The sequence below is a fragment of the Thermobia domestica genome, chromosome 3 (genome assembly GCF_964235325.1).
Source record: "Thermobia domestica chromosome 3, izTheDome1.hap1.1, whole genome shotgun sequence".
NCBI classification, from domain to species: domain Eukaryota; kingdom Metazoa; phylum Arthropoda; class Insecta; order Zygentoma; family Lepismatidae; genus Thermobia; species Thermobia domestica.
In genome coordinates this window covers 260,857,690-260,872,649 of record NC_137456.1, presented here as the reverse complement: position 1 = coordinate 260,872,649, position 14,960 = coordinate 260,857,690, and the positions used below count along the sequence as shown (strand labels likewise).

The following is a 14,960-nucleotide window of genomic DNA, read 5'->3' as shown; positions in this document are numbered from 1 at the left end:
ATATTCCCCATGTAGGTATTTTTTCTCATGTGAGTCAATACTATTTTTAGTTGAGGAGGAGGATTTATTGTAAATGGACTAGAAGTGTTAAGCGAAAGCTTCCGCAATTTAATCATTTTTAGTCAGACTCCGTCCGTCATAGGTCATAGACTCAGAAGAAAGATGTCGGGATTTACTTTTAATGTAGGTCCAGAAGTGTTGTGGGTCTTCGGTTATATTATTTTCAGCATTACAGATAAAATCATTATGTGTTATTGCTATTTCATGCTTCACTTCTCTACGTAGTCTGCAGTACTCGTTATAATGATATTGGTGATTAGTCGTTCCCCTCCTCTTAAGGCGGCAGACTACTAAATATTTTTGAAAAACTAATAATTTTTCTTTTCCCAATTTTTCGTAAGTGGAACGAGGTAATGAAATGTAACTTACTACAATAATAGATAATGTTATTCTACACCCGAAAATACGAATCGGAAGAATTTTTAGTGTTGCCATCCATAGAAATTACAGTGTGACCAGAATTTGAATTACTCAAAAATCTAGGTAAAGGCAACGACTAGAAAAATGAACTCAACGGTAATTGATGACTTATCATGCTGTCTACCTTTCTTGCTTACTACTTTTTAAATAACATTTCTATTTATTTTATAAAACTTACATAAATTATTACAAAATAAATAAGTTATTACAAAATAAGTAGAAACATTTTTTAAAAAGTAGTAAACAAGAAAGGTAGACAGCATGATAAGTCATCAATTACCGTTGAGTTCATTTTTCTAGTCGCTGCCTTTATCTAGACTTTTGAGTAATTCAAATTCTGGTCACACTGTAATTTCTATGGATGGCAACACTGAAAATTCTTCCGATTCGTATTTTCGGGTGTAGAATAACATTATCTATTATTGTAGTAAGTTACATTTTATTACCTCTTTCCACTTACGAAAAACGGGCAAAAGAAAAATTATTAGTTTTTCAAAAATATTTAGTAGTCTACCCCCTTAAGCCATTTTATGCGATGTTGCCATTTAAGTTTTGTTTTTTGTATTATACTGTTACTAAACCAGCAAGGGTACCTTTTTTGCGTTGGCCTTTTCATGGGAATGCACTTCTCAAATATGTCATAAATTACTTTATAGAATTCTTCTACTGCTTTATTTGGATCCGTATATTTGTTTAGATATTGCCAATCTATTCTCGCTAACTCATTATAGAGATTATCATAATTTCCTTTCTTCAAATTGAAACCAAATATGTTTCTTTTGTTTTTTATTCTAGATGATTTAACATGCGGAAAGCTTATACAAATAGATGGGTGGTAATTATCTTCTTTAATTAATGGGTGTGGTTGTCTTATTACTGTTACATTGGAAAGATCACTTATTACTAAATCTAATGTTCTCCCTAAGCCATTTGTAACATTATTGAGTGATTTCATGTCATGATATAACATAAAATAATAAAGACTTTACTATTGACTCGTTGACTGTATAAAAAGTTTGTTCCAGTTATTTCAGGCAAATTCATATCATCTACAAGGAGAATAGTGCTACCTATCGTACAACTACTTTCGATAAAATGAAAAAAATATTCGTATAATGATAGATGAGAGTTTGGTTCAAAATACACAACACAGATATAAAGCGGTTGGTAATTAACCATAGTTTTCACTAGAATGCCTTCTGGGTTCTGGTCAGTAACAATCACTTGACTCACTTCCAGGTTCTGTACTGCCAGCAACACCCCACCATCCCTTGCTTTACCACTTGTATTATAGTCCCTATCTTTACGATACACTAGGTATCTGTTATCGAAATACTCTGAAACAAAATAATCACAAGACAACCAGGTCTCTGTTATTGCTACGATATCATAATTGTTCAATAAAATGTTGCTGGAAAACTCACATGCCTTGTTCCTAAGTGATCTCGCATTCATATAGTACATTAGAAAATTATCATTTTTTGCGTTATCTACAACACACTTGCTGTCATTATTACATAACACATCACTGCACTCACTTTGAGAAGTTACCTTGTTGAAGGTCATTCTCCCTTCTTCCTCTAGGGCGTGGTTGACCTCTGCCCCTTCGAGCTGCATTCATTGTTTGTCTCAAAGCTGGAAACTCTTCATCACTCACCCCCACAGGCTCTGCAGGTGACCACACCCTACAAGAAGCACCTGCAACTGCTGAATTTTTTGAAGCGTCTCCATTGTTCACACTCACTGAACACACACCAACTGTATCACTTAGATTTTTGTCATCTGTGTTTCGTAGGTCCTCGATAGTATAAGATTTCCCATCAATATACAACTTACCGAATTGCATTCGCATCCTTTGTCCGCGTGCCTTGGCTTGAACCTGGTATTCATTGAGTTCTCTTCTAATGGCTCTAATACTATAGGAAAAATCCTCACTTATACGCACAGGTGTACCCTTGGCACGATATGCATTTTTCAGTATGGTCTCTTTCCTTTTGTAGTATGAAAATTTAACAATGATCGGTCTATTTTTGCCCTTACCCATTCTGTGAGCTCGGTCTATATCAAGCGGGTTCAGTTCAATTTGGAGTCTGTTTTTAATAAAAGTCAAACAACATCAAAATCGAGTTGTAACCAGGGGTAAAAATTGATCTGAAAAGGTTGGGGAACGCATGTCATCCCTTGTGCCTATCTTTGTCCACTATATTTTTTAGGAAGTGGAGGGACGCAATAGATATTTTTGGAAGTGGGAGATGACGTCCCCCGTGTTTTCCTTCACTTTTAACTCTGGTTGCAACAAACGACACGCCATCGTTTCAGGGTACGGTAGCTTTCGAAAAAAGACTTTAATGAAAGGAGGTGTGTGTGTGTGTATTTTATTTTATTTTTTATTTTTTTTTATATTTTTTTTATTTTTTATTTTTTTATGTTGAATTGCTATCTTTCTTTTTTTAAAAGCCCATTGACTTATATGAGGAAGTATTTTTCTTTTAAATAGACGAGATTTTACTCATTCAATTTTACTAATTTCTTCTGGCCTATTTAAGGGTTCCTTGCTTTAAAAATATTCAATGTAATATTGTTTTAGTTTTTATTTATATTGTAAAGATTTCTCGGGTAGAGCAAATAATGTACTCGGGATTTGGACTTTTCCCTTCACCTTTTTATTACAAAAGTTTTATGTACACAAATTATAGTAAGAATTTCCTCTAATATTTAGGTGAGATTAGATAGGAGCCCGGTGACCAAGCGTCGTGGGCCTTGGGGTTAGGTACTCTCGGTGACCGTGCGTCGTGAGAGGGGTGTAGATTAGGTTTCTCTTTCTCGGTGACCGTGCGTCGTGAGAAAGAGGATAGGAACCCGTTGACCGTGCGTCGTGGGTATAAGGATAGGTACCTCTCGGTGACCAAGCGTCGTGAGAGGGGTTTTAGGTGTTGTGATCAATCCGTGAAGATTGATGTTGGTCGAGGTGTGCAGGTCCTTTTTATTCTGTCTTGTCGGCTTCCATCGTGGGTACTCGTCCTTCCGACTGATGGCGATGGTGATCGACTCCTCTTCGGGAACGTCGTCTGTTTGTTTGTGTTTATTATCAACACATGTAGTTCACACGTGGTTATTGCCTGGTACGGCAACGTGGGGATCCTTACACCCCCGGGGCGTAGAAAAAAAATAAGCCACTGGATTATTTTTTTCGTGTTTGTGCCAACACGTGGAGTCCGCATATTGGGTACAGTAGACACTGGAAAACACTATAACACTGAAACACAAAATCAAAGTTAAAAAGCACTGGTCACTGATATCACTGTTTGAGATATTATCACATAAGTTTTAAAGTTGAAGTTGAGCACTGACAGTTTGTCCTCTTAATCTAAGCAGGATCCGTATAGCACGTCATCTCCCTCAAAGGAGAGGCTGTCGAAGCTCTGATGATTACAGTTAATAGTTATAACTACGTCACTGATGGTAATGTCCGTAGTATATGTTATGGAGGTCGCACGTCATATGGTGCTATTATATAAAAAGTTTCTAATATTGGTCTAGTTCTAGCTAGTACTAGTGAATAGATGGCAGGACATGCTTAGAGAGCGGTTAAAGTCATTACATTGATAATTGTAGTCACGGCGGAAAAAGGTTGCCAATCAAAAGTCCTGATTTTCTGAACGCTCTGTATATGTAGGTTAGTGTGTTAGTGACAGTTATATGATACGCAGCAGGGAAGCGAAGATAAAAAATGTTAGAGCTGGCCTTGTGAAGTTCGTTCGCTCGAAGTCGAAAGAAAATGCTGGCTTGCAATTTTGTTCACTGAAGGAAATTGTATGTATGTATGCTTATTTATATGACAGAATGCAGGTTGGTTAGGAATTATAAGAGTGAAAAAAAAAAGACAAGGGATCGCTTGCGAATTGAATACTAAGGTGGGTACTAGATTTGGCCACTTCAAATAGTTAGCTGTATCATATGCTGTATCTTGTTTTCTTCTATTCCATGTTTTATTTCTTTGTTGTTTTTTTTTCTTTTCTTCTTTGCCGCTGAAACATGAAGAGTGCGCTTCGCATGTCGCTCGTTTATATCTGCTGAGAGGATGACGATCTTGGGTTTCTCTCTTCTTATCTTCTTTTTTTTTCTTCTTCCTAGCTGGTGCGTAAGTCATCATTATCGTTGTATATGTATTCTTCGGCGGCATGAAATTGCTTAATCCTGTCAATGGAAATATTCTGTTCTCTCTCCCTGAAATTATGGGGCATGCGAACTCGATAGAGATTATTGTTTAGTTTTGAGATTATTGTAGCCGGTCCGCAGTATCTATCGGTCCATTGTGATGACTCTCCAATTCTTCGAAAGGGAAAGTAAATGAGTACTTTATCTCCAGTGTGAAAAGTTTGTTGTTTATGTCTTCTATCAAAGTACTTCTTTTGTTGTTCGTGAGCCTTCAGTAAGTTATGCCGAGTCTTTTCTCGAAGTTTTACGAGTTGGTCCCGTCCAAGCTGTAGCTGAGGGGTAATCCTTAGTTTGCAATCGCTGATGGTCCTGGGTTCGTATCCAAACATGAGGAAGAAGCTGGATTTCTTCGTTCCTAATTGAGCGAAACTATTTAAACCAAAAGTAATATGAGGCAATAATTTTGGCCATGTTTCGTGATTTTGTTGGACGAAAAATTTTAAGGAATTCTGCAGTGTTTTGTTCATAACTTCGACTAATCCTATGTCTTGGTGGTTGAAAGCAGGGCAAAACTTAAATTCAAAGTTATATATCTCTGCTAGTTTTTGAAGTTTCTTCGCTCTGTGCACAGGATGTCTGTCTAGATGAAGGAAACGAAAGGCGCCGTATTTCAGAATGATTTCTTCCAATAAGAATTGTTCAATTGTATCTGCTGTAATCCCATTAACAGCCTTTGTCACTATATAACGTGTACTTGTTTCGATGGCGACTAAAACATATTTTGGTTTTCCTTCTTCGTGCGGATAGGGACCTAAGCCGTCAAACATCCATCGTTCTCCTATATGGCCTATCGGGTGGTGCAGAAGTTCACCTTGTTGTTTTCTGGGTAGTTTTTTCAGGAGTTGGCACTCTCTACAGTTCTTGATTCTGAATGCCAAGTATGATTTCATGTTTGGCATGTAATATTTGTTAAGGACAGTCTTATATGTCTTAGAAAACCCAAAATGGGGAGCTGACGGGTCTTTATGAATAGACTCGAACCAATGTCCTGCCAAGCTTTTCGGGATGCATAAAAGATGAAGTAGCCCAAGTTCTGGATGTTTTTGTGTTCGATACAATATGTTGTCTTTTAATTGGAAATATTTGGCTGCTCTCGTGGTGGAACTTTTTGCCGGTTCTCCCCCTTCTAAAACTGTTATAATATCAGCATATGCGTCATCCTTACGCTGTTCTACTCGTAAGTTCTTCAAAGATCCTGAGTATTCTATTTGGAGAATGGGTTCCTCTAATGAATTAGATCTGTATGCATGTAGATCTTCGATTGCCTGATGTGGGTCCATGGGTTCTGAAATATCACTGCTATTCTGCTCTAAGCGGCTAATGATATCAGCCGGATGTTTCTTTCCTTCGATGTGACAGATATCAAAATTATAGTCAGCTAGGAAAAGTCTATAGCGAGTGTATTTCCCTACCCTGTCCGGGTGACTACGTAAAGAGGTTAGACATTTTGCGTCTGTGAACAATTTAAATTTACGATTGAGTAAAAAATATCTAAATTTGCGTAAAGCATATATAATAGCATACAGTTCTTTTTGCCATACTGAGCTCTTGATCTCAGTTTTTGTGAGACGTCTGCTACAATAGGAAACGATTCTTTCTTCGTTAGTTTTGGGATCAAAACAAGCTAATAGCCCTCCAATCTGGTGAGAGGATGCATCTGTGTATAGCCTTATCTCTAGCTTTTCGTCGAAATGATAGAGAGAAGGGGCATTCAAAATGTCTTCTTTCAATTTTTCAAATAATTCGTCATGTTTTTCTGTCCATTTAAATTTGGCATTTTTAGTAAGAAGTTGCTGGAAAGGTTCTATCTTGGTCGTGAAGTCCTTGATATGACTTCGTAAATAAGAGCATAGGCCAATAAAGCTCTTAAGTATGCGTTTGGTCGTTGGCTTTTTAAAATTCTTGATCTTCTTAGCGATTTTTGGTGAGATGCTTATCTTCTCTCCGGATACAAGGAATCCTAGTACTGGTAGTTCTGTATATAACAGGTGCGTCTTCTTGGGATTGGCTCGGAAGTCGTGTTTCCTTAATTTTTGAAATAAAAGCTCCAAATCTGAAAGTTGTTGTTCCCACGTATAAGAACCAATAACGATGTCGTCTGCGAAATTGGTAATGCGTTTAGGTAAGCCGTCTAGTAGCATTTTAATTACTATGGTTAAAGATTGGGAAGAGGAACAATGGCCCATTACGCATCTAAGGAATTTATAACTTTTGCGTGTATGATTTACCTCGAAAGTCATATATTTAGTGCTTTTTGGATGCAATTTTATTTGAAAATACGACTGGGAAATGTCCAAACTTGAAATCAGGTTTTTTCCTTTTAAAACCTGTAAAACGTCCTCTGTATTTTGAAATGGTATGCTTAGGTATTTTGTATAAACATTACATGCCTGGAGGTTCAACACAAGCCTGAAATCTGAACTGTTTGGCTTTTTAATTGCAATTAAAGGTGAGGAGAAATTACTAGTCTGCGTCTCCGTTATGATTTTTGCATCTAACAGCTGTTGTATCTGCTTATCAATTTGATCTCTTATCCCTAATGGAATCGGTGGGGAACGGTGATGGAATGACGCACTTTTATCTATACGAATTTTGTGTTCATATCCTCTAAAATAGCCTATATCCTCTGGGCTGTATGAAAACACATCCCTGTATTTATACAATAAATTGGTTACAGCTATTCGCTGGTATTCTGGTAAATCTGGATTTATGTCAAAAAGGTTAATGTTAAAAGATTTAGCAGTTTGCCTTAATCTTTCCTTTATCTCTTCTTGAGTACGAAATTGATGCGCTTTCTTTTCTTCTTCTATTGTAAATGAAAATTCTTCCACGCCCTCCTCTGTATACGCCACTGGTGTACCTTTATTTAATGTTATTATTCGTGACGTGGGATTGGAAATGAGTAATGTGAGGTCGTTACTCGGTACTCTCATGGCCATTGCCTGTAAGCCGTATCGGTCTAATAATGATTGCAATGGAGTAATGTAAAATGCAGCGTCATGAATTGTTTCTCTTTGAATCGATACAGGAAAGAAGAAATGTGATTTCGCTGGTATCGTAACTTTACTTGCTGTGATGACGTTTGCATTCCTTTGCAAGTGCAATGAGTGCATAGTGTCTCGTGACATTTCTTCCGATTCTTGCTTTTCTATTGGAAACGTAGGTTTCCTAGGTTTTCTGTATAATGATATAGATTTATTCTCCAAGTCTATTTGAGAGAAAAGTCTTGTGAGAATGTCATTTCCAAAAATTGGATTGAAGTCAGCATCTATGATGCGGAAGTAATGTGAAAAAGTGGTGTTGCCAATTTTAAATTTAATTAAAGCTATTTCTTTTAAAGTTAGAACTTTGTTGGCAATGCCCTTGATACGAGTTTGAAATGGTATTAGCGTACATTTTGGGGGTACGTCCCGTCTTGACCATAGACTAAGACTAGAACCAGTGTCTATTATAGCTGGTAGACTGTTTGTATTAATATTAATATTGAGTAACAGTTTATTATTTTCTATTCCCAATCTAACATGTTCACGATGTTCATTATTGGTCGTCTGGGTGAAAAAATTGGCGTCCGTGTCCTTAAGAGTTTTCGCTGTTGCCTGCTCTTCTTGAATGCCAACAAATCTTAATTGTGGTGGTGTCTGTGTGGCCCGCGCCGACTTTTCGGAAATGGCCCGCGAGGCTTGACTTTGGCCTGCGAGCCCATCTAGGCGTTTCCCTGGTTGGAATTTTTTGGATTATTCCAACAGGTAGATGCTCCGTGGTTCTTCTTGTAACAAATTGAGCAGACTGATATTTTGTCGCCCTTTACAAAATTGTTCCTTTTTCTACCACCGTTATTTCCTTTATTGCTATTCTTCGCATCCGCTTTTTGTCCGTTTCCTTTACGAACTTTTCCTCCGTTGTTACGCCTATAATTAGACTTCATGGCGTTCTGTGCTACCACTAACGATAACTCGGCCATTTGATTTGCTAATTTGGTAAGGTCCGTGTGAGGAGGTTGTGAGGGCGGGTTTTGACTATGGTGGGGGTGCGGATTCGAAACTTCAGGTGCAGAGGAAGTTGACTGAGGAGGGAAGATATTCTGCGATGGAGGTGCAGAAGGTAACGATTGCGAATAACTAGGAGCAGGTTGGGTGTGATGCACAGTAGAAGTTGGCTGTTGTGCATAGGTTGGCATGCATGAATTGGAATTCGTTTGGCTATACTGGTCGTACAAAGGGAGTGGTGAGGGGCGGTTAGGTTGGCCGATTAAAGAATGAATTGCCTGTGACAATTCTACATAATTCCTCTTTTGCATGAGATCTTGAGCTTTTTCCAGTTCGTGGAGTCGTTCCTGCAGCCGCTGGATTGTTGGAAAGGATTCCAACGCTATCTTTTGCAGCAAATTTCGTTGTAGTCCTAACGAAAGAAAATGAATTTTCTGTTCCTCTGAAGCCTCTGGCATCAGCTGTCTAATAGCCCTCAATTTCCTTAAGAAATATGAATCGACTGATTCATTCTCGCTTTGTTGAATTTGAAAAATTTCTAATTCCGCCTTATACGCTGGTATATTTGGGCGGGACAGAGAAATTAATTTGGTTTTCAGCTGTTCGTAATTTAGTGTGTCGAATTGATTCAGATTTTGCAATTGTAAGACAAAGTCAAGAGCTACGTCCTGTAGATACATAGGAAGAATTTCTTTCTTCTTTTCGGGGGTCCAAGCCTGAAGTAAAGCCAAATGATCAAACAGCATGAAAAATCGATCGGGATCGTCAGTACTGTGACCAGAATATCTAGTTAAGTGAGGAATATTAAGAGGTATACGGGAGCCTGATTCTGCCATATTGTTATCGCCTTCTTTATATGTATTTTTCGCAGATCTAGTTGTCGGCATAAATACCTGCCAGCCTGTAACGAATCAATCTACCGTTAAGAGTAATGAGAGTATTTATGAGAATAAGGATACTATCTTTTATATGATCCTGCTTTTAGTAACACTTACACTGTATGTTAAAAGTTTTTAAGTCCGTGATAAAAAGAGCGCCCCGTAGGAAAGTCCTTTTAGTGTCTGCAAATAGACGCCGACGCATCTACCATGTAAAGATTTCTCGGGTAGAGCAAATAATGTACTCGGGATTTGGACTTTTCCCTTCACCTTTTTATTACAAAAGTTTTATGTACACAAATTATAGTAAGAATTTCCTCTAATATTTAGGTGAGATTAGATAGGAGCCCGGTGACCAAGCGTCGTGGGCCTTGGGGTTAGGTACTCTCGGTGACCGTGCGTCGTGAGAGGGGTGTAGATTAGGTTTCTCTTTCTCGGTGACCGTGCGTCGTGAGAAAGAGGATAGGAACCCGTTGACCGTGCGTCGTGGGTATAAGGATAGGTACCTCTCGGTGACCAAGCGTCGTGAGAGGGGTTTTAGGTGTTGTGATCAATCCGTGAAGATTGATGTTGGTCGAGGTGTGCAGGTCCCTTTTATTCTGTCTTGTCGGCTTCCATCGTGGGTACTCGTCCTTCCGACTGATGGCGATGGTGATCGACTCCTCTTCGGGAACGTCGTCTGTTTGTTTGTGTTTATTATCAACACATGTAGTTCACACGTGGTTATTGCCTGGTACGGCAACGTGGGGATCCTTACAATATATATTAAAATTACATAATACAGTACAATGGTTAAATTTCGCATAGAATACATTTAAAGATTTCAAGAAGTAGTCAGTAAAATTAACAGGATAAAATTCTTTGTTTCCTCATATAAATTAATGGGCTGAATAACCATTATGATGCAAGTTATCAACATTCTTAAGAGCTACTCTTGTTTATTGGGGAATCTATAATTAAATAATACATAATTATTTCGCTCGACTTTTCTATGAACGCACAGCTTCATTAGTTGTTAGTAAAAAAATTTCCTACTTCGCAAGGTCAAGTAGTTTCCTTATTCTATGATCTCGCACACACACACACACACACACACACACACACATAAAAAGCTTGGGTCATGTAAGTTGTTACTAAAACAACAAAAAACAAATACCTGCCTCAAATACCATTCTCTCATAATAGCCATGAAAAAGTCGGTTCTCTATCGAAAGGTGTTTGAAGTCCTCTGGACAATAAAATGACAGCTCAGACCTCAAGAATGTGATTTTTCATTTTGTAAAGTTGTTTAATTCTTCCTTTACAATTCTTCACATGGAATGAATATCCTATTTTTTTGACTCTAAAGCAAATTAGTCCACGTGAGTGTGAATTGAGCGCGGGCTCGCACTCAACTGAGCTCGCACTTACTCGGGCTCGCGCTCATCTCTCTCGACTGGGCTCGCACTCACTCGGGCTCGCGATCACTTCTCCCAACTGGGCTCGCACTCACTCGCGCTCGCGATCACTTCTCCCAACTGGGCTCGCGATCACTTCCCTGAACTGGGCTCGCGCTCATTCGCACTCGCGCTCATTTCTCTTAACTGGACTCGCGGTCACTCGGGCTCGCGATCACTTCTGTTAACTGAGCTCGCGCTCACTCGGGCTCGCACTCTCTTCTCTCGATTGGGTTCGCGCTCACTAATCTCAAGTGGGCTCGGGCTCACTCGGGCTCGCGCTCACTTATTTCATTGGGGCTCGGGCTTACTCGGGCTCGCGCTCAATTATTGAGCCCGAGCCCGGTTGAGCGTGAGTGCCGAGCTTACGAGCGTAGGGCTCGCGAGTTTGGACACCTATGATAAGACCTTGTATACAGAACCTATCTACACAAGATTGATTTTCTTTGAAATTTCACTTAATCTCTTTACGGTTTCCTGACAAAAATATTTATTTATTATTCGTGACTAAAAAAAAAAAAAAAAAAACAACTATTTTATTACACTGAGTAGAAATAAAAGAGAGCGAATGAAATCCAAACTGAATAAAAACATTGTCTTTCACTAAATTTTCCACCCTCTATGTCTTTTAAAATACTTGTTAAAGCATATAAAAATATACTGTACTTACAAATCTGTTTAGTACCTTTGTTTTATGGCTGTATTTATAGTACCTTGTTAAGAAGTTCGTCTTCAAACTGTCAAATATAAATCGCAGTAAATTATGTAATCTGCTGTCACAAAAAAGTATCCTATTTTTCGATCGGTATGGATAAACAATATTTTTCCATACTATTTTACGGTAAATTATTAATTGTCAGTAAACTTTGTTGCTTTTAAATGAATGAAGCGAGATAATTTTACTATGATGTTTTAAAAGCTGGTCATTTGGGGGGCCAGGAAATCATTTGGGGGTGCCTGGCCCCGATGGGTCCCCCCTTGGCTATGTAGACAATCTAGACATTAGATTTAAACCAATTTTTTTACTCCGCTTTCCAGCAGCTCTTTTACTGCCAATTTCCTTTCTCAATCGTGCTCTATTACTTCAAAAATCCATGAAAAGCATGATTGCCAGGATATACAAAACCAAGCCTAATTTTCTTTTAGCTTATATTTTTAATTATTTTATTATATATTTTGGATATATCAATAAATGGATTGCTTTCTATTATCTCCAATTACTAATAACAGAATTGTATCCATAAATGTAAGAAAAATTGAATAAATTCGAAATATCGTGAGTTACAATATACGCGCCACTTTTTTTAAACAGCGGTACATGTATTGCCAAAGAAATACTGCACAAATCTTTCAGCGCGCGTGCATTTGGCATGGGAGACACAGGTTCGATTCCCGGCGGGATCTCGTGTAACGGTTTCCAACTTAATCAGTAGGTCCCGTCTCATATAGCCTTGTTACTGAAAAGGACGTTAAGCACAAAATCAACTCAACAAATCTTTCAGATCCTTGTACATGCATTATTTAAGCAATATTACTAAGATAAGACCTGGAAGATAATTTAATCTAACCTGTGATAGGAACTTTTATTTTTACTGTACTAGACCCATATGGAACTGAAGGATCGCACTGTAATTTCGAGTATCACTAGATCAAATATGTAATCCAATCGCAAACTTTAATAAAAGTAAACATTCGAGTAGGTTTAGTATAAAACGGGTTAGATTTACTTTAACCCAGAATATAATTTTGATAATACGTAATATTTTACAATTTATTTCCGTAAATTAGTTTTATACGTTAGTCAGCATTTCTGAAAATTTAGATTTTCGTTGTAGCTAAGACATTTGTGTAGGGAATCTAGGTATCAGCTATCCCATTCGATGGAGGCGAGCTGAAGTTCCTTAAGCACTGATCATATTGAAGGCTATGTCATTTGCAAAATATGTTATTCCACTGAAGACAAATGAAAATTTCACTTGAATGAGCTAACTATATGGCTAAATCTAGTTTACCTTATTCATATCAATCCCTAGGAAAATACAAATCAGCTTAAATCATGATCCAACTTCCCTTTGACCAGTCCAAAAGCAATATATTTGTGGGTAATTTACTATTTCCAGACGAATTTTCACTTAAATACAATTCAGTTCAAACTTAAATAACTTATTTAATCTTTTAAGCATTTATTGATTCCGAACACAACCCAAAACTTGAAAAATTACGTAATTTGATGTGGACTAAACCATATAAGTCTGAAATTTATTAAACTTTTTTTTGTACAGACTCTCAAACCCAACTTTCTACGTTTAATATTAGAACTCCCTATTCGTGTAACCCAGAGTACCCTGAGTAAGTGCTTATAGTCAAAATTTAAAAAAAATATAAAGTCTAACGTTGTTAGAACTTTTAATTTTGAAGTCATACTTAACTAAAATAGTACTGTTTTAACCTCCTGAAACCCGAGCATTGATTTGTCAAAACTTCTGATGAAATTTTGTATATTAGGTAACAATAGACCCAATAGTACATATTTAAAAACCATTTCGTCATACTGCTTTCCTATTGATCGGCAATGGGTCGAATTGTATGCAGTGCTTGGGGTGTCAAATTGCTATGTATTGCATACAATATACAAGGAAAATTGTATACTTCCCTTCGTAATATAAGCATAAGATATGTAAATCATTAAGCTTGAAATTTACTTTACCATGTTTTAGTTTCTGAGAAATTATTCAAAACGTACCTGTATCAGATGCGTCCATAGCTTCAACCGTTTCTTCCATGTCTTCAGCAGACAATAGATCCACCTATGGGTAAAAACAAAAACCAGCTGCCTTGCAACTTCTCGAATACAGTAATCGATATTCGGGCATGTTCTTAAATATTCGTAGCCATGACAGGCGTTCGAAAAACGTATTGCATGCAATACGCAGGGTCTCAGGAGGTTAATGAACAAATTTGACAAAGTATGTAGTTCTTGGCATATATTAACTCTAAATATTAAAACATACCTTGTGATTGTGTTCAAGTATTAAAAAAAATAATCTTAAAAATAATAGTACAATGCACTATACAATTTGTAGAATAGTAAATGAACGCAAGGAAAGTAAACATGTTAGTGCAGAGCACATTTACATGGAATTTACAAGTAGATTTTCGTCCATATCACATTCAATCCAGTTACTGTTTGCGAGTCACAAGAAGACAGGAAATATTTTAACATCTTTCACTTTTGCCGGATTAATGTCATTACATGGGATTAGATGCAAGAATATATTTACATCTTAATTCCTCATTGACCATCTTTGCATATTCCTAAACCTTCAATTAAACTTACATAGAATTGCAAAGTACCAACGTTTGTATACTTCATTTGGACATACTCAGGGATGTAGTTACTGGGGGCCCATCAGGGCCAGCCCCCAAATGACTTCCTGCATCACTTAAATTACCAGCTTTTAAAACGTCATCGTAAGATTACCTCGTTTCAGTCATTTAAAAATAACAAAATTTACTCAATAATTTAAATTATTTACCGATCGGTAACGATAGGTAGAATGTGTAAGGAATGACCAAATGTACAGCTTGCTACCCCATCTGCTAATTTCGATTGATCTAGTGCTCCTGTGCGCAATATGTCCAATATGAAGCACGAAAATATTTATATAGGCCTATTTTTAAATAACTGTCTTTTTATGTCAATACGAGAATAATCTATTAGCACGAGAATTTGTATCATGAACGTAAAAGTGACCACTTACGTTACTTATAAAACACGGATGATTCCAATTCCTTTGACATGGAATAACTTGTGTTGTTTGGCAACAGTGACTTTTCAGTTATCCAAAGTTAGTTTGTTGCAAATAAAAAGTTAAAAGTGTTAGGCAAGAAACAACCGCAGAAGAAGAAGAAGAAGAAAGTTAAAAGTGAGTATGTCTTTACTAAAATATTTTAAGAAAGAA

The 14,960-nt window shown here is 37.3% G+C and overlaps 2 protein-coding genes across 2 annotated transcripts in view; one reads left to right on the top strand and one right to left on the bottom strand.

The window, feature by feature from the left end:
* LOC145681035 (relaxin receptor 2-like) overlaps positions 1 to 14,960 on the bottom strand; it is a 1,105,974-nt gene that overhangs the window by 215,946 nt on the left and 875,068 nt on the right. The window lies entirely within an intron of this gene.
* Positions 14,851 to 14,960, top strand: part of LOC145681034 (uncharacterized) — a 187,512-nt gene continuing 187,402 nt past the window's right edge. The window contains exon 1 of the mRNA XM_081752352.1: positions 14,851 to 14,924. The gene's annotated coding sequence lies outside the window, so the exon portion shown is untranslated. The remainder of the gene's footprint in view (positions 14,925 to 14,960) is intronic.